The sequence below is a fragment of the Macaca fascicularis genome, chromosome 3, assembly GCF_037993035.2.
Source record: "Macaca fascicularis isolate 582-1 chromosome 3, T2T-MFA8v1.1".
Taxonomy (NCBI): Eukaryota; Metazoa; Chordata; class Mammalia; order Primates; family Cercopithecidae; genus Macaca; species Macaca fascicularis.
The window spans coordinates 119,062,598-119,087,980 of record NC_088377.1 but is presented as its reverse complement, the minus strand read 5'-3'; the positions used below and the strand labels follow the sequence as shown (position 1 = coordinate 119,087,980).

The 25,383-nt window shown below is 37.1% G+C and overlaps 1 long non-coding RNA gene across 1 annotated transcript; it reads right to left on the bottom strand.

Annotated features, from left to right (window-relative positions):
* Positions 1 to 9,606: 9,606 nt before the first annotated feature.
* On the bottom strand, positions 9,607 to 23,582 carry LOC135969902 (uncharacterized). Its single transcript, XR_010585254.2, has 3 exons — positions 23,276 to 23,582; positions 22,386 to 22,519; positions 9,607 to 10,625 (listed from the first exon to the last, which is right to left on the bottom strand). It is a non-coding gene; the product is annotated as an uncharacterized lncRNA (long non-coding RNA).
* Between the last annotated feature and the right edge of the window lie 1,801 nt (positions 23,583 to 25,383).

Sequence of the window (25,383 nt, the reverse complement as noted above, 5' to 3'; positions counted from 1 at the left end):
CACAGGGTTATCTCCAGGAGGCTACTTTTGGTTTAGTTATGTGATTGTATATGAGCAAATACATTTTCTTTAGTTCTACTTAGTGTTCTTTTTTAAATTGATGGACTTTCACAATAGGTTTTCAGGTCTTGCACTTTTCAGTTTCATTTTTGGGGGTGTAGAAGTTTCAGAGTGAGATATAAAGTGATTTGTGAGATTAAAAATATTGAAGATAGGATCATTTGACAGTAATTTGGTGATCTGATTTTTTTTTCTGGAAATAACAATAGAAAGCTGATATTCTTAAGTGAGAGAAAAAGTTTTTGAAGACAGCTACTGGATAGTTGAATATTTTATTTATTCATGAGATTGTTCACATTTTGAAGAGAGTATTAACTGTGGTGCAATTGGGTTCTTTGTGAAGTGGCAGCAAAAGTCTTCTTGGTTTACACCAGGGTCAGCAAACTACACCTTGCAGGCCAAATCAGGTCTACCACTTGTTTTGTAAATAAAGTTTTACTGGGTCTTAGTCATGCCCATTTGTTTATGTGTTTTCTATGCCTGCTTTTAAGAGACTATATGGACTTTAAAGCCTAAAATATTTACTATCTGTCCCTTTCCAGAAAACATTCGCATACCTCTCCTTTATATCATTAACTTTATCCTGTGGAGTCAGAGCTGGCTGTGCACATCCTCTAAACCAAGGGAGAATCAAAATACATAGTTGAGAAATAATCCTAAGATTTTCCCATCCCTTGGACTCTGGCTAGACATTTGTGGCAACCACAAGCTTTACTTTCTCTTTTCTCCCTTTCTCAAGATAGATCTGTGACTGTGGCACCAGCAGTTTGGGTTTGGTAGACGATAATATTGGATTGATAGTGTGTATACAGCCTTGAGCCTTAGAGTTAGTTTTTTTTTTTTTTTTTTTTTTTTTCCAGCCACAGCTTCACATTTTAGACTACCTGTTCGTAACTACCCTTGTGCTATAGTTGCTCTTATGCTGTAAACCATGACAGCATACTTCTATCTTTTGACATTGGCCAAAACTGGTCACACAACCATTACTAAGCCATTATTGTAGATTAGTAAGAATTTGTATCTAGATTTAAAAATTTATATTTTTGAGATGGGATCTGTGTATGTTCCCTGGGCATATGTATGAACTCTTGGGCTCCTGCAATCCTCTTACCTAAACCTCCCAAGTAGTTGGGATTACAGGTCTGCACCACCATGCCTAGTTTACACCTGAATTTTGGAATGGAGTTATTTACTCTTGCATTCCTTGGGAGAAGGATGGACACCTGGATTGCTTACTTTACTTTTGCTACTCTAGAGCTACCCGTTTTCTGCCTATTTTATCATGGGTTTCCCCCAAAAGAAGAGCTGGAGAAAAGGGATGGATGCAGATAGATAGCTTATTTGAGGAAGTGACCTCAGGGAACAGGAGTCAGAGGATTGAACGGTGATGTTGATAGTGTGTTATTTTGCTTCAGGAAAAGCTACAGCATTCTGTCGTGGGATTCAATGGCCGGTATTGGAAGCCTCTTCTCTATTTGATAAAAATTAAAGATAATCCAAGAGTGCAGTTATTAACACTGAATGTTAGTTACTACTATGGGCAACTGGGGTTCCGTTTAGTTGAAAACCCTCTGAAGAATAGTATAGATCCTCCTTCAGACTTGTTTGCTCAAGACATGGGAAAAGGGTATATTTATCTACTTGATTCCAACTCCAGTTGGTCAAGGCTTGCCCCTGGGGCTGCTAACTTCCTTGGATGTACAGTCGGAGTATGATGCAGAATGAGTAAGCAGGCTAGTCTTGTGTAGGTATCTCATGCAGTGGAGACAAAGAATTCCTGAAGCACAAGAAACATTTGTGCAGCTAAATTAAGGTTCTATTGCTTCAGCTGGTTGCTAAAGCAATAGTCAAAACAAAATGGTGAGCCAAGAGGATGTGAGACAGGGCATTGAAAATGTATATCTCTCTGTCCTTCTCAACCTGCTTCATACCTCAGGGAGCTGACCTCTGTAGCATAGATCACCTGAACTCCCTTTCCATCTGGCTTCTCATTGAGTCTTTAGTACCAGAAGAAATGGTAAGAAAACCGAAGGCAGGAGAATAGAATGGTTGAGAGCATTTGTTTCCCCTATCTTCTGTTCTTCCTGCATTGCCACAGTTTGTTCCTCTGGGCTGCCATTCCTATTGGGTGAACTGGCTTCCATGACTCCATCCCTCTTTGGGTTTGGTAATATCATTCTCTCTCTACCAAAGGCCACAGCTCCTGCTAGGAGGCCTTTTCCTGTAGTTATAGCTCTGCCTTAGATTGAATAACTGTTCATCTCTCTTTTCTTTCAGACCTGGAGTAGGTTTTAGTTTTCTGTTGTTGCTGATCTTCGGACCCAGCTCAAATCTTTTGCTGAGCTTTTACCTATTAAATCTTTTGATTGTGGCTTAATTTACTGCCCAAACAAAATTGGGGTTTTGTTAGCAGTGAATAAGGGAGAACTTTTATGGGTTGACATCTAAGGTGTCCGCTATTCCTGTTATGGGGCCAGGACCAACTGAAAGCTTGCCACCAGTGGAATGGCTTCAACACACTTAGAAAAATGGCATAGAGATGAAGTTCCTCTTTTGAGTAACATTCAGCTTTAGTGGCCTACTACTCTCATATTTAGGGTTGTTGAACTGGTAATGCTATATTTTAATTTTCCATTGCATTTTTTTCTTAAACATTAAAACCTTTTCAATTACAGGATTTAAGCAATATAAAAGGCATCAACATAAAAGTGAAAATCTCCCTTGATTCAACTACTCAGAGATAAATATTGTTAACATTTTGAATTTCTTCAGACTTTATCAATTGTCTATAAAGGTGATCAGCACCTTGGTTTTGTTTGGAAGGAAGACACTAAGTGTAAAAATGTGGATGGGATGAGAGGAAACAAGGATAATTAAGTCACTATATTGTCAGGTCAGCACAATGTGGATGGGATGCGAGGAAACAGGGATAATTAAATCACTCTATTGTAAGGTCAGCACAAAGTCTGGATCTATCTCCTATGATTCAAAGATGATATTCAAACAAGATTAGAAAGAAAAGTAAATTGAAGAAAAATAGAAAACAAAAAACAAATGTCTACAACCCACCCACCCCTAAACATAACTAAAGAATAAAAGAACACCATGCTTTTCAAAAATTCCCTATGGTTAAGTACTTGTAACAACTTAAGTGTCTATCATGAGATAGTAGAAAAATATATTATTGTGAATTCGTTTAGCAGAATTCTATGTTGTTAGTAGAATGTATAGAATATTACATGCTACTATAAAATTATCTTCAAGATATTTTTTAAAAATCAAGGCCTCTATCATACCATTTATATTAAAAACAGCACAGATAAATATACATTTACATGCTTGAGTATAAATAAAATGTTTCTGGAAGGAAATAACTATTAACAATGTTTGATTACAGAAAATGGTTGCATATTTGGGGGTAAGAGGGAGATTTGCTTTTCTTTACATTTGTTTTTGTCATATTTAATTGTTTTTCCATCCACACATTATTCAATTGGAAAAGATTTACTAGAGGGAAGGTAATTACATCTTAATTGTGCACTCAACTTCAAAACAGCATCAGAATCCCTGAAATAAGGGAAGAAAGGTGATATTAAAAAAGTCAAAAGTTGTTTTCTACATAGTTGTAAGTACAAAGTGAATTGGCAAGAAAAATTTACATTGTAAAGGAATTAAAAATGTAATGAGGAAATGAAAGTCTGCATTGGAAAGCAGTTACTGATAAGAATCATCCCTTTAGAGATGTAACCAATAACTTGGAAGATATTTTCAACAATTCTCCTGGAATTCATAGCACAATAACAAATAGAAGAAATTAACAAAAACAAGAGGACAGAAACAAAAGGCAAAGAACAGAAGTTCAGCCTACAGAAAACTGGTCAAGAGGAGAGAACAAATTGAACAGAGCAAGCATCAGAAACTAATAGTAGAAAACTTTCCTGAGATGAATAACATCCTAAGACAGCACATGAGACAAACTGGTCAACAGGAAAACTACACCTAAACATATCTACAGAAATTTTGGAATTTCAATAGTAAACAAAGAATCCTCTGAGCATCTAGAAAGACAAAGTAGAGAGATCAGGCTGGTCTCCATCTTTTTCTCCATAATGTTGAACATTAGATGCTAGTGGAGCAATATTTATAGAATTTTGAAGTAAGTAAAAATAATTTGAGATTAACCAGAAATTCTCTTGTTTAGTCATATATTATCATTCTTACGTAAAGAAATCAGAGAAGCTTTGTATTTACTATCTATTGATAGATTTATATGGGCTATAAAATTTATATACTCCACGTATTACTCTTTATAAAAAAATACACTGTAATAACTTTTTTTATTTTTGTTTTTAAAGATACTCAGAAATTCTGCTCTTGGGAAGATGGATTAGAAGTATTGTTCTTTACTCTTCTCACTAACTACAACTAAAACTTCAGACTTACATATAAAACAAGCATAAGGAGATTCTGAAAGGTGAAGAGAAGAAGGTGGACTTACTGGAAATCTTGAGACCCAAGAAATAATGGAGTAGTAAGGTCCTTGGATTTTCTTTTTGCCTAATATACCCCAGACTTGGAGCTGAAGAAGTTGGCAGCCCAGAAAAACCAAAAGGCACACATTTTCAAAAGTCTCAATAAAAGCCACCTTCCTCTAGTCAAAGGACCAAGAAATGGGCAGTCCAGACAGACAAAACAACAACAGTAAAACCCTAAAAGCTTTCTTAGATCAATAAAAAGCATTGTAGCCAAACACCACAGAAATGTTGTGATCCTCAACCATTATCCACAATAACAAGGATTAAATGTGAATCTGGACTTCTATCCTCACCAGCATGTGACAAGGTGCATCATCTCCCCTTTCAGGATCATGTTAGGGAAGGATAAGTAGGGAGCCAAGACTTTCATACCTACCAGGCAGTTATGAGGACCCACCTACTGTGTGGTATCAGTGGATACCACATGGGGATCTTGAACTCCCAGTCTTACCTGGCAGTAATCAGGCACCTCTGTCTCTCCTGGATGGTGGCCTAGAGGAGTGTCAGGACTTTCCTGACTTCCCTTTTGTGGAAGGACCACTCACTCTCCTCATATGTTAGCAGAGGCCACAAGAAATGATTTCACACATAAATTTGATACCTTTGATGAATGGGCCAAATCCTCAAAAACCACAGATTACTACAACTCACCCAATATAAAACAGATAATTCAAATAGCCCTGTAACTATTAAAAAAATTGATCTTACTACTTAAAAACTCCCAAAATAGTAATATCTGAGCCCAGATGGTTTTCCTTGCGAATTCTAAAAAAGAATTAACATTAGCTGAACACCAAGTCATCCAGAAATTAGAAGAGAAGAAAATGCTTCTCAATTCATTTTATGATGCTAGTATTACTCTGATACCAAAAAATTAAAGTACAAAAAAGCTAACTATAGACCAATATCCCTCATAAACATAGATGTAAAAATCCTCAGTAAAACACTACCAAATATAATTCTGCTAAAAAGAATTAGACACCATGAACAAATGGGATTTGTTCAAAGAAGGCAAGTCTAGCTCAATACTGGAAAATAAATTAATGCAACCTACCATTTTAGCATGGTAGAGAAAAAATTGTTATGTTCATAACAAGCAATGCAGAAAAAAGCACTGGACATTCACCCATTCATCACAAAGACTTTCAGAACAAATAGAAATAAAGGGGAGTGTTCTCAATCTGTTAAAGATCATCTACAAAAACTCCACAGTTAATATTTTACTTAATAGTGAAAGATTAAATGTTTTCCTCTAAGATTGGCAACAAGGTAAGAGTGTCTGCTCTTATTACTCAACTTAGTGCTAGAAGTTCTAGTCAGTACAATAAGACAAGAAAGGGAACTAAAAGACATATTGGTTGGAAAGGAAGAAAAAAACCTGTTCCTACTTTCAGATGGTCTAATTGTTTATGTATAAATTCCAAGGAATCTATACAAAAATTCCTGGAATGAATAACTAAGTTCCGCAAAGTTGCAAGATTCAAGATAGGCATACAAAAATCTATTTTATTTCTATACATCAGTAATAAATATGTAGAAAAGCCACAATTAAAATACCATTTAAATTTGCTCCAAAAAAGAGAAAGAAATACTGAGGTGTAAATATATCAAAACATAAATAGGACTTGGAGACAGAAACTACAAATACTGATGAAAGAAAGCCAAGAAGATCTAAATAACTGGAAAGACATACCATATTCATAGATTGGAAGAATCAACATAGTAAAGATGTCAATTCTCCAAAAATTGATACACAGGCTGAATGCAATTTCTATAGTTCCAGAAATATTTTTTGTCTATATATACAGAAGATTATTCTAATATTTAAATGGAAAGTCAAAGAAACTAGAATAACTAAAACTATTTGAAAAAGAACAAGTTGGGAGGAATCAGTCTACTTAATTTCTACAGTAATTGAGACTGTGTTATTGGCAGAAGGGTAGACACATAGATCAGTGGACAAGATAGAAAACCCAGAAGCAGGTCCCCAAAATTATGCCTGATTGATTTTTTTTCAAAGATGCAAAAGCAATTTGATGAAAGCTGGCATTTTCAACAAACTATATTGGAGCAAGTGGACATCCATAGACAAAAACTGACATAAGTTTCATACTTCATATAAAAATTAAGTCAAGTTGGAACATGGACTTAAATGTAAAACTATAAAATTTTGGGAAAAAATTGGAGAAAATCTTTGAGATCTAGGGTTAAACTTGACACCAAAAGTATGATCCAGAAAAGGAAAATTGATAAATTGAGCTTCATAAAATTAAAAAAAAAAAAAAAAAAAAACCCTTTTCTCTGTGAAAAACCCTTTTAAGTGGATAACAAGATAAGATACTGACTAGGAGAAAATATTTGCAAACTACATGTCTGATGAAGGATTAGTGTCTAGAATATGCAAAAAAAACCGCTCAAAACTCAACAGTAAAAAAAAAACAAGAAAATGGGCAAATGTCAAGAAGAGATATTTTACTGAATGAGAAAAATGGATGACAAATAAACATGTGAAAAGATTTCCAACATCATAATCATTAGGAAAATCAAATTAAAATATCAGTATACACCTATCAGAATGGCTAAAATAAGAGAAAAACAGATGACAAGTAAACATGTGAAAAGATTTCCAACATCATAATCATTAGGAAAATCAAATTAAAATATCAGTACACACTTATCAGAATGGCTAAAATAAGAAACAGCGACCAACACCAAATTATGAATTTGTATCTCATTACAGCTTTAATAATATGCCATTAATTTTCTTAATATTTTCCTTGCTATTGTTTTTCTTAATAACGGACTTGAATATCTCTTTTACTTAACGGTTTATGAGAAGCTGGCTTGTGTTGGTATTTAATATAAAATGGTTAGAGATATTTTGCTTCTTCAAAAACAATGAAGTAGCTCAAGAAATGATTAAAAGTATAATCAAATAACATGAAGTCAAGCAGATAATTAAATGTATATATGAGAACATAAACCTTGTCTGCCCTTTTCAGAGCTGTAAGCCCAGGACTGTGTCATTAGTCTAGGACAGGCAATCAATAAACTTTTGTTAAATGGGTATGTGAATGATCAAATAAGGGGATGAATAAAAACAGAACTTGTGGAATAAGAAGAATATTAATAGAACTGAAAATTGTAAGACTTCCTAAAGATGCTCAGGGCTACATTCTTTTTTTTTTTTAGACAGAGTTTCATTCTTTGTTGCCCAGGCTGGAGTGCAATGGGGCGATCTGGGCTCACTGCAACCTCTGCCTCCTGGGTTCAAGCTATTCTTCTGTCTCAGCCTCCTGAGTAGCTGGGATTACAGGCGCCTGCCACCACGCCCGGCTAACTTTTTTGTATTTTTAGTAGAGATGGGATTTCTCCATGTTGGCCAGACTAGTCTCAAACTCCTGACCTCAGGTGATCTGCCCACCTCCACCTCCCAAAGTGCTGGGATAGAGGTGTGAGCCACTGCTCCCAGCCAGGGCTACATTCTTAAAGAGAATTGTACCCTTTGTCACCCAGGGCTGTGAAAATGGACAGACCAGTGCAAGTACATGTTTCCAGGAAAACCTATGAGCTGAACCAAGTATGGTCTTAGAATACACTGGTAGAGACAGACAGATCTGCCTAATTGTTCATTTCTGGGACATTGGGTACTTTCTGGGAGCAAAATTAATCATAGGAAGGAAGCTTGCCGCTGTGACAAGTTAGTAGCATTGCAAAAAACAAAAAACAAAAAACAAAGAAAACGTACTGTTTATCCTTGAAATCCTTTTAACATGTGCCAAAGCTTTCCATTTCAGCTCCAAAATAAAACCTTTGCAGTAAAAATTGATTTAGGCTTATTTTGAGGTTTGTTACAGGTAGCAAAACCTTTCCTGAATGCACAGTTTTGTATAGGAAAGGATTGCTGTGCTGTTGGGCACAGAGAAACTGAGGAGAAGGGAGAGTTTCACTGCTACAGGCAAGAATGTGGGATTCTTAAAGACTCATTTTGGTGACTTCATACATTTTCCCAATATTAATATCCTGGAAAAGAAAGAGTAACAAATGGAATCTCAAGCTAGGGACACAGTGGTAGATAGACTGACTGTAGAGAAAGTCACTTTTTGTGGGTCCTGTTTCAGGTGGCTCTGACTGGCTTCCTTCACTTCTATGTGTGCTACAGTCTGAATGTTTCTGCCTCTCCAAAATTCATGTTTTAACCTAATCATCAATGAGATGGTATTAGGAGGTCGGGTTTGGAAAGGTGATTAGATCATTAGAATCGGACTAGTGTCTTTATAATAGAGGCTCCAGGGACCTGCCTTGTCCGTTCTACAATGTGAGGACACAGCAAGAAGGCACCATCTATGAACCAAAAGCGAGCGCTCGCTAGACACCAAATCTACTGATGCCTTGATCTTGGACTTTCCAGCTCCCAGAACTGTGAGAAATTACTTTCCGTTGTTTATAAACCACCCAGTTTCTATTACTTCGTTATAGCAGCCCAAACAGACTAAGACAATGTGCAACATCCCCAAGTCTTCTGATGCTGAAATGAAATGAAATGATATTTCTTTCTCCATTGTCAGTCTTTGATCCTCAAAATTCCCATTTTTTATGACCTGTGATGAGACTAACAGAATTGAAATAGAAGCCTTCAAATTTTATATATTGAATACAGCAGATAATTAATATTTCCTATCATGGCTTAGACTAAAGTCCCACACACTCTGGCCTTCTGCTTAAAACAATCCAACATGCTCCTTTTTAATCAGATAGCAATTCTCAAGATCCTGTTAAGAATCCTAGCCAAACCTCCTAACCATTCAGGTGCCTCACACAAAAGACTGGTTTGCTTTTTTGCTTTTTTGCTTTTGTTTGGAAGGTCACCTTTGTCAGGGCTGTAATTAATTCTTGCCAGGCTAATACTGTTCCCTGTGAATCACACAGGTCTTGGGGGGAGAAAATTGATAATCTAATAACCATGGCAAAGTGAGACATCATCACCTTCCAGACCAGGTATCTGGCTGTCTTTTTTTTTTTTTTTTTCCTTTTTGGTGGACACAAGTTGGTTTGTAGTTATGATTGCTGCTAACTATAGAGAAAATTCAAAAAACAAAACCCAGTTTCTTTGACTTTCTTTAGGTTAGCTGTACTTCTGCCCCTGGTTTCAAGTACAAAGGCAGATTCTGAGTCAGCCCATCCCCTCACCTGGAAGCAGACTTTTCATGCAATAAGATACAACAGCTTAGCTTGCATGAGGTTTTGGGAAAAGGCCAAATATTCAAAAAACCATCTGCTTGCACTGCTCATAAATCACAGAAATGATTGCCCTTGATCTGCAGCCATTCTCCATTATAGAGGATATTGGTTTCCAAAAGATGTCACAGCATATTGAAATGAGATGGTCTCTTCCAAGCAGAAAATTCCTCTTCACCATTACATTATTATAGTTGAGTAGAATTATGTCATGTTAGTCCTCAAAGGCAGATAGGATCTCAGAGAAGATGCAAGTGGAGGGGTGGTTGTAAATTTTGCAACTAGCATAAAGGACAAGCCGCTAAAACTTTTTTATGCTTTGCTCCAGTCAAATACTGTGAGAGTTTGACATGATTGGGAGCAAGGAGTTCTATTTCTGAACATGTCTTTTAAACAGATGTCCATCTTGTCACCCGTAACACTTTTTCTCACCAAGAGCAGAGACAATGGCAGTTAATAGAATGAATATAAAGAATGACTGTACAGCAAATAGCCCATGAAAGTTAGACACTGTTATTTAGCACTTGTGGAACTATCTGCAGTATACTTGGCATTGTACAAAGTACAGGGCATGACAGGACGTCTGGCCAATGGCTTTGATGATCTAAGTGAGACACAACCTTCTAAGGAGCTAGCCTGGAAAATGCAGACTCTGCTCACTTACCCTCTGTTGTAAGAGCCAGTGAAGTGTCAGGTCTGAAATCCACAAAGCTCCGGGAAATTCCCAGAACATTCTTTGACACCCAGGGTTCATTCCAGCTGGGCTGATCTGACAGCATGTTGCCGGCTGACCTACAGGGAGATGGTTGCAGTTACAGGCTCATATGCGGTGTCTTTGTTCAGAAAATGATTACAATGAGGGCTCTTTCATTCTGAGTTTACTTTACCATCTGTTTGAAATCACAAAAGGGCAAACTAGGTGAGGGGTGGATAGGAACTCTTTGTACTGTGTTTGTAAATGTTCTACAAATGTAAAATTTTTCTAAAACAAAACACTTATTAAAAACACATTTACTGACAACCTGCTATCTGGCCAGGTTCTGCTGCAGGTGTGTGGGTAAAATTTGCACTTATGAAGTTATATTTTAGCTAACATATAGCCTAGAAATAATGTGCATCAAATGATGAAAGCCTTCCACCACTGTTACTGGGTGATGGATGGTGGGATGATGGCAGGGAGGGTAGGGTATAAAGGAGAATATGATGATTAAGTAAAATATTTTGGTGTTTTACAGACCTGGGTTTGTATTCCAGTTCTACTTTCAAAATATATTATTTTGGGCACATTATCTAACTTCATTAAGACTAATTTTCTTTGTTGATAATAATATCTCATGAAAATGTTATTAGAACTAAAAATATATATATTTCATATATATGCATACAAACATGTTTGTATACATGTATATATATGTGTATATTTGAATATGTGTGTGTATATATGTATATATGTTTGTATATGTGTATATCTGTATCTGCAAATTTTGGATACTTGTTCAGGACAAAGCCTGAAAGAGTGCTCAATAAAAGATAGCTATTATTACTTCTACTCAATAAAGTAACAATTCCAAAACACTTTGGTAGAATAAAGAAGTTAGTGCTGATACAGTATTGAACAACTGAAGTGAAGGGTGATCCCATAAGACTGGGTAGGCCATGTCCCTTAACCTCAGCTGGCTGTGTGTTGCACCAGATCCTGGGAGGGACAGATGGAAAGTACATGTTGAACCAACACCAAGCATTGTGTGTATGTGTGCCTGCATGTGTGTGTGTGCATACTTTGGTTTGCAAGAAAAAGAAGTAGGCTCAGCTACCTCAGGGATGATGATCTATTTCAAGGAAAAATAAGAAGTATAGAAATACAAGGAACTCTTTGCAACTGCATTAGGGTTCAAAGACTAGAGTGAGGTTCTCGGCTGTTTAGGTTACAGCAGCAGCTCCAGTGACTGCTGCATATATGAAGACTCAAACATCTTTTTACCCCTCAGAAAGAGATGCCCATTACTCACCATCATCCTGACTCTAGTGAACACAGTGGTCTCAGCTAAGGTTAAGCTTTCCCTGCTTCTTTTGACTTTCGAAATATCTTGTTTTCTGCCTTCTATTGTGTCTCTTCAAAGGCTGCATCTCCAGCGTGTATGGCAAGGTCTTGCCTCCCTGATATAGCTGATTGATCCAGGGGTGGATATGTAACCTTGGAGGGAGCAATATTATTCTTTTTCACAGGAATTATAAAATCAGGACAGATAGCTAGGGAGGAGCAACTGGGCTTTGGTAATGGCCACACTCTAGAGCAGGGTTTCTCAACCTTGGCACTATTGACATTTTTGGCTGGATAATTCCTTGTTGTGGAAGGCTGTCCTATGCCTTACAGAAGGTTTAGCTGTATCCCTGGCCTCTATGCACTAGGTGCCCTCTCCATCTGCCCTCCTCTCTCATTTGCCCCAGAGTGACAGTCAAAAATGTATCCAGATCTTTCCAAGTGTCCCCTCAGGGGAAAAATCTTCTCTGGTTTAGATCCAGTGCTCTAGAGCAGTGCTATAAAAGGTCTGGTTTATGGACTGGCAGCATCAGCATCATCTGGGAGCTGCTTGAATCAGAATCTGGTGATGGAGTTCAGTAATCTGTGTTTTCACAAAGTTTGCAATGACTATTATGCATGCATGCTAAAGTTTGAGGGCCACTGCTGTAGAATTTTGCTAGTCCATGTGTGATTTCAGGACCAGCAGCCTCAGAACACATGAGAGCTTGTTAGGCTTGTAGTAGCTCAGACCCCACCCAGACCCAGGTGCAGTGTCACCTGGAACTTTTTATGAATGCAAATTATTTCTAACTGATTTTATGTAAATCAGGAACGCTGAGATTTAACAAGCCCTCCAGGTGATGCTAATGCAGCTTAAATTTCAACTATGGTTACTAACTGGAATCACCTCTGAGATTTTAAAGGCTATTGAGGCCTGGGTCCCATTCCAAAAGATTTTTATTTTAGATTAGGGTAAAAACTGTGCATTAGCAACAAAACTTTCATAATGCCCATATGATTCTAATGTGCAGCCAAACTCCAGAAACTGCCAGAGTGTTAAAGTCTCAAATCTCTGCTGCAAATGTCCCAGGTTTTGTGATTTCTTCACACTTCAAATATTCACTGTTCAACTCGTATTTTAATTTGTGAGCCACTGCTATAATCTTACAATAATGTTTTAAATTAGGCTAACTAGAGTTCATTTCTGTTGCTCACAACCCTAATAACCTAAACAAATACAGTTATTATATTGGGAAGAGACTGCAGGCAGTAAACACTCAGGAAATGTGGGAAACTAGGTATTTGAAATTCGTCTTTGGAGTGTGTGTTTGTGTGTGTGCAGATGAGGGGCACTCCTGTATATTCTAGGATGGAAAACTAGCAGCCTATTTGTCCCTAAATTGGCCATTAGGATCCCTGCTCAAAAAGTCTCTTTCTCATGTAGCCTTGAGCAAAAGGCTATAGCTATGAGTCATTAACAAACAACACTTAAAGCATCTGGAGTCTGGTGCATAGTTTGAGCAAACCCCCAAGAGTCTGTATTATATGGGTTTTATCATACATTGATGATGTCAAGATGATGGACCTGGAAAAACAGGAAACGGGAGTTACCCTAGACATTTTGGTTCTAGGGGTAGCACATAACTTCTAAAATAATTGAGGTTTGATACTATGAAATTTCCAAGATTTTAATGGTTTAGAGTATGTTGAGATATTATTTCCAAATTAAAAGATGAGTTTCTATACCTGGTGTCCCTTATAAAAAAGGAGGCACAACACATGGTAAAGTGGTCCTCTTCAGATTGCAAAGACAGTTTATAACACATTTTGAAGAAGCATGTTATGCAATGTCTCTAACCTGTTTACTTTGACATATTTGTACACTTCCATTAGGTTTTGCTGTAACAACCTCAAGAATCTCAGTAGCTTACAAAAACAAGCATTTATTTCTCGTTCACTTGCATTGTACATTGCCACCGGAACTCTAATTCAGGCTGCAGGTAGGGTTCAGGTCTGCTTCAGGTGTCTTCTCTTTCCAGAGTCCAAGTTGAAGGAGTGCCACCTACTTGAGGTATGAGTTTCTCTCCGTGGAAGGCAGGGATGCAAGAGGGCAGCTAGACACACATCACCTCTCAAAGTCTCTTTCAGAAATTGGCATACTGGTATATACCCTCCAACACTTCATTGATCAAAGCAAGTCATATGGTGGTGAAGCCCAAAGTCTATGGGACAGGGAAATAGACTCTATTCACAGTGAACCATGCCAGGAGAGAGGAGGGAAAGAATTATGAATCTATCACCTCTGGGTTCCCAAAAATCTCCCAGAGCAAGAGAAGCGTCTTTAGCTCTTCTGTAAGAAAATTTACATTACTCTTCACTCAGCCCTATGACCAGCAGTTCCAAAGGTGCTGTATGGAGAATAGGAAGTACTGTGTAGTCTGTGACAAGCCCTCATGGGAGAATTGAGTGGAAGTCAGAGTTTGAGGGCAGAGCCATCCTCTTTTTCCATGTAACTCTCCTTCACCTTAGAATGAGTCTCAGCTTTCTAACTGACACTGGTGAAGATAGAACATCTGGTCTTGGACAGCTACAGGCTTTGAGCTACTCATAAGCAACTCATGCTATGTGATATATTATTTTTAAAGCTGCATATAACTAGTAACATTCTCTCATCAAACTAGATCATGAATATACAAATTATTTGCATAATCAGGTCACATTCACTTCCATGGTTTACATTGCAATAAATTCCTCAATTCATACCTAGGATGGCCTCATGGGTAGTTTCCCATGGCCACTTAACTAAAGATAAATCACTCACGCCTGGTTCTCTGTGAAATGCTGACATGAACTGGAAATGGTCTGCAGTGTTCCAGTTCCAGTTATGAGTACCCCTGAAAGACAGTAGAGAAGGTTAAGTCTCTTTGTGACCAGAACACAAAGCATAACAATTTACTGTTTATTTTGCTAAAAGGAAATTTGGCCTGAAATCATGATCTATACTTATTTCTAGGTAACAGTTTTTGTCTAGTTCTAGTTGGGGAAGATCAAAATTGGAATATTGGTGACAGAAGGTTAAGAGATGGATTGGTGTGGATGAATCTCTCAGAATGCATTTAGAGGATGAAAAGAGTTGTATCTTATGTATGCTTTTCAGAAGACTTTCACTGTAGAAGAGGCCCTTAGTAAATAAGGTAGACAAAATGACCCATAGTTGTCAGTCATTTCCCTTGATAAATCAGTAAGGTATTTATTCAGTGGGCTCATGAACAAGGCAGGCATGGTACAAAGATAGATGTTAGCCTCATTGTAGGCTCAACTGCATGAATGTCTCCTCACTGGGCCTGACTTGCCTACTATCATTGCTAAGTGCATGATTTCTCAAGCAGAAGAACCCAATTCTGAATACCAATATAACACCAAACCTCAAGGGTGCTTTCTAGGTATGAGGTAATTAAATTAACTAAATTGGGTAATTCTCATCAGTGAAGAAATCAGAATTTTTTTTTCCATATTAGAATAGTTATGCATAGTCTGGATTTGGATTTTCTTTATCTTCTCTTTATTCCTCTATATCACCATGTGTGAGTTTACTGAAGGTCATATACACTGTTGGAATAAACTTATTACCTCCAAATTGACTTCACAGCAAAAGTGGCAAGGCAATGGGATGATACCCAAGGGATTAATGGAAACAATCACATACCCCATCATTCAGAAAATGCTGGCCTTATAGGGTGATTCAGTGACCTAATAAAAATCCAGCTGTGACATGAGCTGGCAGTTATCACCTTGCAATTTTATAGTGCTATTTTATAAAATGTACCATGTAGTCTGTACCTGTTATTGACAGATTGGTAGAGAAAAAAATCCACAATGTCTCTGGAGCAGCCCTACATTGTTTTCTTTCTGAGAGGAGTTATTCAAACTTTTCTTCATTTTATAAAATTCTTTAGTATATGTCCAAGAATCTCCCCCTTTTCTGCTGGAGTTTGTCAGTTGGTTCAGTTGCTGCAACCAAAAGAATCTGAATTCATGTTCTTTGTCTGCTTTTTAATGTGGTTGTTTTTTTCTTATAAATTTGCTTAAGTTCCTTATAGATATTGGATATTAGACTTTTGTCAGATACGCAGTTTGCAAAAATTTTCTCCCATTCTGTAGGTTCTCTTTACTCTGTTGATAGTTTCTTTTGCTGTGTACAAGCTCTTTATTTAGATTGCATTGGTCAATTTTTCCTTTTATTGCAATTGCTTTTGGCGTCTTCCTCATGAAATCTTTGCCCATGCCTATGACCTGAGTGCTATTGCATATGTTGTCTTCCAGATTTTTTATAGTTTTAGGTTTTACATTTAGGTATTTAATCCATTTTGAGTTAATTTTTGTATATGGTATAAGGAAGGGGTCCAGTTTCAATATCTGCTTATGGCTAGTTATCCCAGCACCGTTTATTAAATAGGGCATCCTTTCCCCATTGCTTGTTTTTGTCAGGTTTGTTGAAGATCAGATACTTGTAGTTGTATAGTCATATTTCTGGGTTCTCTATTTTGTTCCATTGCTCTGTGTGCCTGTTCTTGTACCAGGTCCATGCTGTTTGGGTTACTGTAGCCCTGTAGTATAGTTTGAAGTCAGGTAGTATGATGTCTCCAGCTTTGTTCTTTTTGCTAGGATTGCTTTCACAATTTGGGCTCCTTTTTTGGTTCTATATGAATTTTAAAATAGGTTTTTTTTTCCCCCTAATTCTGTGAAGAATGTCAGTGGCAGGTTAATGGGAATAGTATTGAATCTATCAATTGCTTTGGGCAGTATGGCCATTTTAAAGATACAGATTCTTCCTATCCATGAGCAAGGAAAGTTTTTCCATTTATTTGTGTCAATTCTGATTTTTTTGAGCAGTGTTTTGTAGTTCTTCTTGTAGAGATCTTTCATTTACCATGTTAGCTGTATTCCTAGTTTTTGTTTTGGCAATTGTGAAAGAGAGACATGCATGAGGCCAACAAGCATATGAAAAAAAGCTCAACATCATTGATAATTAGAGAAATGCAAATCAAAACTACAGTGAAATACCATCTTACACTGGTGAGAATGGCTATTATTACAAAGTCAAAAAATAACATGCTGGCGAGGTTGTGGAGAAAAAGGAATGCTTATACACTGTTGGTGGGAGTGTAAATTAGTTCAACCATTGTGGAAAACAGTGTGATGATTCCTCAAGACAGAAATAATATTCAACCAAACAATCCTATTACTAGATGGAGATATATACACACACACACACACACATACACACACACACACACATACACCTAAAGGGTTATAAATCATTCTGTTATAAAGAAACATTCATGTATATGTTCATTGCACCACTATTCACAATAGCAAAGACATGGAATCAATCCAAATGCCCATCAATGATGGACTGGATAAAGAAAATGTGGTACATATACACCATGGAATACTATGTAGCCATAAAAAAGATGAGATTATGTCCTTTGCAGGGACACAGATGGAACTGGAGGCCATTATCCTTAGCAAACTAATGCAAAAACATAAAACCAAATATCACATGTTCTCACTTATAGGTGGGAACTAAACGATGAGAACACATAGACACATCGAGGGGAACAACACACACTGGGGCCTACCAGAGAGTGGAAAATGGGAGGAGGGAAAAGATTAGGAAAAACGACTAATGGATACTAGGTTTAATACCTTGGTGATGAAATAATCTGTATGACAAACCCCCATGACACACATTCACATATGTAACCTGTGCATCCTACACATGTACCCCTGAACTTAAAATAAAAGTTAAAAAATAATCTTAAAATCTAAAGTTTTCTTTAAAAGTCTTCTTTAAAAAGAGATTATAAGAGAAGCCCTAATGATCACTTCACTGAGGCAAATAAAATGGTTGACAATTTTTCAAGAATTTGACAGACATTTTAGTTGTCTACCTAATATTCATTATCCTGTGCTTTGTTTCTAAAACAAATTCTGATGTTTTTTAAGAAAGCAAGTACTCAGCCTTTTTTTTTTTTTTTTTTTTTTTAAATTGCTTTGGCCAGCCTCTTTTGCAACTGGGGATGTGTAAAGAGGGACATAGTTCTAGCAGTGTAATGTGCGTAGATGTTGCTTTGAGGAAAGCTTTTGAAAGGGATTAATAAACCATTTGCCCTTTGCATTCATCTCTTTTTCCTGCTTGGAATGCAGAGTGAGTTGAAGCTGGAGCAGCTATCTTGTGCTATGGGTCAGTAATGTAAAGCAAAGCCATTTGCGAGGATGACAGAGCAGAAGAATGGGAGTTGAGACTTATGTCGTAGTGAAATCCTTGGACTAACACGGAATTGCCTACATTTGGACTTACTCTAATCAAAGAAGAGATTTCCCACTTTCCTTAAACCATTACAGCTTGAGTTCTGTTACACTCAGCTGAATGCAATACTGAACAGGCACATACATAGCTTGTCTTCTTTTTATTATGGTTTCAAGACAGAACAAACATCTTCGCATTTCCATATGATGACAGAACTATGCAAATGATTTGAAGATTTTTGAAACACAATTTATGGCCATACTTATAAGGATTCACATATCTAGTAACTTTTGTTAGAATTGCTATGATTTTAACCAACAAAAGGAACACAGATGAGGAATTTAGGGGCAAAATAAATTTTGATGTACCAATTGTAGGCACATTTGTTTATCTTTAAATTATTTCCCCAAACATAAACATTACCTTATTATTTTAAAGTGCTATTTGTTCTATACCAACAAATTCTGTCATCACCAGGGAATGTGTATTTCCCTCCAGTGGTGCTGATAAATTTGTGTTTTACTTTCAACTCTGCAGAACTGTCTCCAGATTTCCTTGAGGAATGTTCACATATGCTTTTACAAGCAGTTGTTAGTCCACTGTGAAAATTTTTTCCAGAGCTGACTCAAGGGTCTTGCCTTTAGTTTCCCTTGTTCTCATTCTTATTAAATAATCTCAGAGATTTTGTACATGCCCATCTGGAGTTTTCCATTATAGTTGTATTGGATTTTGTGTCAATATATCTACCATGTCAAAATCAGAAATATAAACTTCAAGAGCCCCCAGGAGCTAACACTGCAAAATCTAGGCCAAAACTTAGGGGTTTCGCATCATACAGTCTTAAAGCTGCAGGAACCTTTGGGATTATGTCACTTAAACCCTCATGTCAAGGTGCCTAGACAAAGGCTAAGAAGGTAAAGGGCCTATTCTACACTAAAATCTGAGTAAGGGATCTGGGAACAGAACCTTAATTTCCAGTTTAGTGCCCTTTCTAGCCTTTATATTTATCTTCCTTTACTCTATTTAGGTTTTCCCCCCGATACTTGGTTTTTCTTTGAACTTCCTCCCAAGTGACCATTTATAGTCTTCTTTTGTATTGAGGTCTCAGAGTCTTACTAAGAATTCCTTTCCTTGCATTGCTACCCCCTATCATATTTTATTTTATTTATTTTATTATTTTTGAAATGGAATCTCTGTCGCCCAGGCTGGAGTGCAGTGGCACAATCTTGGCTCACAGCAACCTCTCTCTCCCAGGTTCAAGCAATTGTCCTGCCTCAGCCTCCAAAGTAGCTGGGATTACAGGCAGCTACCACCACACCCAGCTAATTTTTGTATTTTTAATAGAGACGGGGTTTCACCTTGTTGGCCAGGCTGGTCTTAAACTCCTGACCTCAGGCAATCCACCTACCTCGGCCTCCCAAAGTGCTGGGATTACAGGCGTGAGCCACTGCACCCAGTCCCATTCTTGTATTTTAAAGAATTACTAAATTAGGTTCCTATGTCTGCTCTAATAAAATACCACAAACTTGATAGCCTAAAACACACATTTATTCTTTTACAGTAATGGAGGATAGGAGTCAGAAATGGCTTTCACATGAAAAAATAAAACCACCACCACAGCAACAAAACCTCACAAAAAACAAAAAGAAATGACATTCACTAAGCTGAAATCAAGGTATCAATAGGGCTGTGCACTCTCCAGGAGCTCCCAGGAATATACGTTTCCTTGCATGTTTTAGACTCTAGTATTGCTTGGCTCGTGGTTTCTTCCTCTGTCTTCAAAGAACGTCCTTCCAGTTTCTGCTTTTATCTCCTCTAAAACTGAATCTCACTCTGCCTGTCTCTTATAAGGACATTTGTGATTACCTTTAAGGCACAGTGGATAATCCAGGATAATCTCCCCACCTCAAGACCCTTAACCTAATCGCATCTGCAAAGTTACTTTTGCCAAATAAGGGTAACATACATAAGTTCCAAAGATTAGGGCCTGAATACTTTTTGGTGATTATTATTCAGCTGATCACAAGTACTCATTCTGTTTTTTGACCTTTTCTTGGCCACCATGTTCCAGTGCGCACTGACATGTGAGTACATCTTCTGAACACAATTTATATCCTAAAATTAAGATATTTGTATAGGCCAAAGTATTTGTCTGCATTTTAAAACTTGTTCTGAGGATGATTCTGTGTTTGCCAAGATGACAGACCTATACTGTATAAAATTTAGACTACTTGTTGATTGTATTTTTCTGCCATAAGGAATAGAGAAAACAATGCCAGTTGAGAGAGAAGCAGAGGTGGGGGAGGGGGTGAGGGGAAAAAAGAAAGAGAGAGAGAGAGACAGAGAGAGAGAGAGAGAGAGAGAGAATGAATGAATGAATATGATTGCAGAACATACAGCAGAGGTGGGGTGGGAGACCTACCATGATCCTAATTCCATTCTTGAGGACCATCTGCCGTCTGAGTTTCTGTCCTTACCTTGGTCTGCTAGTCAACTCTTCCTTAGTTTCTGTAGACACTTTCATATCTTATCAAAAATTTTATTTTTTTCTCTTGAGCCTGATTTTGTTGCTCTCAATTAAGAGCCTTAGCAAATGTAAGAATATAGACATTGAGAGAGAACATGGCTGTTATCAGGTTAGGAAGGCCAAGACTTGTAGATAAGAATCAAACTTTGCATCCCTTGACATTGGATATTGAGCAGTCTTGGGGCTGATAACTAGGAGGTGAGACAGAGTTTCCAAGACACTTTGCTAATGTAATAGTTTGGCTCTTGTAAATGGTTTAGAAAAGTCTAGGTGTTATCTAGTAAGAGCAGGTGATTTTGAAAACCAAAAGGTTGGGAGGGGATTATTTGTGGCATTAGCAGAATAGTTTTTTTCTGTTTCTTGAAGCACTGTTACTTAATCTCTTAATATTAATATCTTAGTTCAAGGTATTTTTAGCAAAAGGACAGGTTTTTCATTAGGAAAAGTCTGTTAAAGTAAAGAAAGAGGACAACATGGAGAAGCTCCTGGCCTCCTTGAAAGTCCCTAATTACAAACAACATCCTTGGAGTCACTTTGGAGATTTTATTTAGAACCCGGGTAAGCAGCCTTCCAAAGGCCATATGGAAGAACTTTCTTGATTCTCACTTTTCAGTTGCTAACCTGTCTGAAAATGTTTCTAATTTAAAATGATGTTAATTATCCCTAACTGTCAACAGATAGCCAGCCAGAGGAAGAATGGGGAAGAAAAGGTGCCTCGGGAGAGGGGCTGACAAGGGTAATGGTTGTGGAAGGTGCAATGACAGGATTCCAATTCCTATGGGTTTGTGTAGGGTTGGCTGCCCCACTCATAACTATTTCATATGTCTAATGCCTCAGGGTGGAACATATATGGTTTCAAACTTGATGAATAGCAATCAAGTTTTGTTTTCAATGCATATAGTCTACCACTTTGGCGGGATTTGAGAGACTTCCAAATTGAAGAGGAAAATTTAGCTGGCATACCTAGTATCAAGTCTGGGAGCATGTATGACACCCTTCTGAACCCAAGAACTACTATAAATGTCTAACTTTCCAGACTTCTCGGGAGTCAATTAGTATTCCCCACCTAATGCAGAATGAATTATAGCGTCTAGAACACCGGAAAAAGAAAATAAATTCTCTCTTATGAAATAAAAGGGGATGGAGAAGATTGCCAAAGGGGTTGGGGGCCATGCCCGTGCACTGGGGATGCTGGTGGGGCAGGGTGAGGGGAGAGACTATGACAAAGAGTCCAAGGCAGTGAGAAGAGGGGAAAGCCTTTGAACAAAATAGCATGATAGCACACTACATTTTCCCCAGGAGGAAGCTAATCCTCCCTGCAGCATAGAGCAATTTAAGAGTTCTACTTTTTTCCTTGTTTCCTGTGAGGGATGGAGACTGCTCATTGCTGGGGTTTCATTATAAATGTTAGCTCAACTGAAATGGCATCTCTTAATAAGGGGCAAGTCCTTCATGTATTTTTGATAGTTCACAGTAACAAAATCCCTCCCAGTTTAGCAGAAAAATACCGCAAGAGTAAATTGTCAATGACAATATCAGTATAATCACTGGGCTTCAGGGATTAAGTGAATAGCAGCCACGGCGAGACCCTAACATGGCTTCAGGCACTTAAAAAAAAAAAAAAAAAAAGTCAAATTAAAGCCACATATATGAGGGGAGGGAAGCCTTCCTACCCCAGCAGGGAGATACCTTGATTAAAGCTCAGTCTGACCTTCCTGCTTCATCTCCACAGAAATTGAGACACATTTCCTAAATGGCAGGACTTTACAGAATCATAATGAGCAAGGACCAGGATGCTTTGCGTTAAATTTCCATCTTCATTCCTGGAGCAGGCAAAGGAGAAAATAAGAGAAGGTCTCTATTATTTGTTATCAAAAGAACAATGCAGCCCTCCCTTGTTTCTTTTGTGCAGAGACAGAATTATCTGTGAAACAAGTAATTCATTCCTGGTCCCTTTAGATAGCTTTTTTTTGCACAGCTGAATTCTTAGGTTGTTATTACTTGGTGGATGCCAATAGTTTGATGAGAAATCTCCTTTTTTGAGGGTAATAGGTATTAGTAAATAATTCACCCTGGAAAACAACCCAAGCTTCAGGGAATTTAAAACAAAAACAAAACCCAACAAAACAAATCTGTTTTATAGATAATAAGGGTAAAAAACAGAGGATTTTACTTTTAGGTTCTTTGATGTTTCATTAAATCAAAATTACTTAAATTACAAAATGCTTAAGTAGTCTATGCAGTCAGTAAGATTTGGGATTAAAATAATTTTTACCAATTTGGAAAATATATTTACTGCAAAATTCGGTTTTCTTTTTGTGTATTAAAATTAAAGACAATGAAAACTGAATTCTTATATTATTAATACCCTCCTAACTTTATTTCCATATGAACTATAGAACCTGGCACCTTTTTGGCACTCAGTCAACATGAAAACATTATAATTTAATATTTGCCTTGGAAGCAAGGTGCTAAATTGTATGAATATATATTTTTAAGTTGAAAACAGTACCTCCATCTATTGTATGTTTACATAAGCAGTACATATTGCTGTAAGTTTTTGGTGAATATATACTCACCTAAGAGAGGAAGATAAATTTTCTGAAGGTAAACAATACTTAATAAAGAGAAAAATTCTGCCAGCTTGTGTAGAATGAGATTACATAATCTCAAACAGCTCTCCACTGTCCCCATTGTCATTTAACACATTCTTTATGCTGGGTCAGGTCTGTGTTCTTGCAAATGATGAGCATGTGTCCAGTAGAGTCTCACCTGTGCCTGCATAGAGGAGGAATGTATTATGTTCACATCACTGTTCCCAGATGAAGCCAAACATGTTTGTGTTTAGCAGCCATTGGTATGAAAGGAAAAAAAGAAATCTAGAGTGGAGAATGGAAGCAAAACACGCCAATGTCTTTTCAAAACTGAGGACATGCTGCTCTCTTGTGGAAATCTGTAGTGCCAACCCGTAAAACCTGGGCTGAGTTGCTTATGATTTTCCTAGAGAAGATTATAAACCTGGTTTAAAGTGGTCCACTTTGTCAGAATCTCAGAACAATATCTGAAAATTTGAGTGGCATCCATACACAGAATTTCATTCATCATCTTGATGCGGAATCAAGTCTACACCTAAAGGCCAGACTTGACCATTGTTCTTTTAAAAAATGTTTGTTACATCTTTGCATACAATAGAGTATCTGTTCTTTTCCTTCAGCCACCTCGTCTTCTACCTGGCATTGGTGTCTGAGTTATTGTGAGTTTAAGGCTTTTCTTGATACAATAAACTAGGGAAATCTGGACTTTTTAAAAACATAGTAAATTCATGTACAAAAGTTGAAATAAATGATAGACAAGTAAAAGTTTAAAAAAATTGTAGTCAACAGCTGAGAAGATGCAAAGAAAATGAAATTATCTTCTTTCATCCCTCCATTCCCACCTCTGCTTTGCCCTTGGCTCACAGAAGAGCTGGGATCATATTTATATACTTTGCCTTAATCTGAGATTTGCCGGGTATATTATTTGCCACTTTGTTTTTGTTGGGTAATTTGTAATCTTTATATACATTCTGGATTCTAATCCTTTGTCTTGGAGGCACAATAGAAATAACTTGACTCAATCTCTTATATTTTAATTTTTTATGCCTTTTGCAACAAAGTTTTAAATTTTAATATTGCCAAAATTGTTAATATTTTCCTCTATGCCTTTTAAGAAGACCTACCAAGTCCCCAAGAAAAATATATCCATTGTCTTATATTTTCCATATCAAACTTCTTAATATTTTCATTCATTCCATTCATATTATACCAATATCTGCTTGTATGAGCATCTCTGTTCAAGTACATAAGTATTTATTTTATAGTTTACAGTGGATTTATTGTACACTGAATTTCAAAACATAATACATACAGATTCTTGAAATTTTCAGGTACACATTTAGTGCAATATAGAAGGACAATTTGGCTGATAAGGAAAGTATTTACTTTCCTTTGAATAAAAATGTTTGATTAGGTAAAAATATACAGTCACTAACTTTTTGAAATAGTTTATGTGATGATGCTTGTATTCTGTTCCACATTATTCCTAACGATGTGCTATTCAATGACTTTTTTTCTTTTTTTTAGCATTTGAGGATTATCTAAATGTTTATCATCCTGATTGACTATTTGTTAAAATTAGAAATTCATATCCTAAACTTCAGTCTGACATTCATAAGGCAGTCACCTGACACCATTATCCTACATCTATGGAATTGCCCTGGTTTACTAATAAGAATTACAGACAAATACTGTGCTAGATGAATTCTTGAAAGGGGAGACTAAAGAATTAACAGTGTTTTGTAAGAATGAACTACAGAACCACTATCATTCTTGACCCAGTAAATGAATGCTATTAGGTGATTTCTACTCAGTCTTTGCACCAGCAATTCAGTCTCAATTAGTGATGATTTTAGTGGAAGGATAAGGACCAATTATTGGAGATTCAGTGATAGTTCTTTGTCCTTGGGTTCTCATATGATTTAGTGCTGCTGAGTTCATCTGTGGCATTCCTGAAATAACTGAAGCCTTAATTCCGTTACATAACTGGCACTGAAAAATGTAAGGGTCCAAAGAGGAAAAGCATAGAAAGCCACATTAAGCAGTTACCTGCAATGCCACAGCCTGATGAGAGGCATAAGGGATTGTTACAT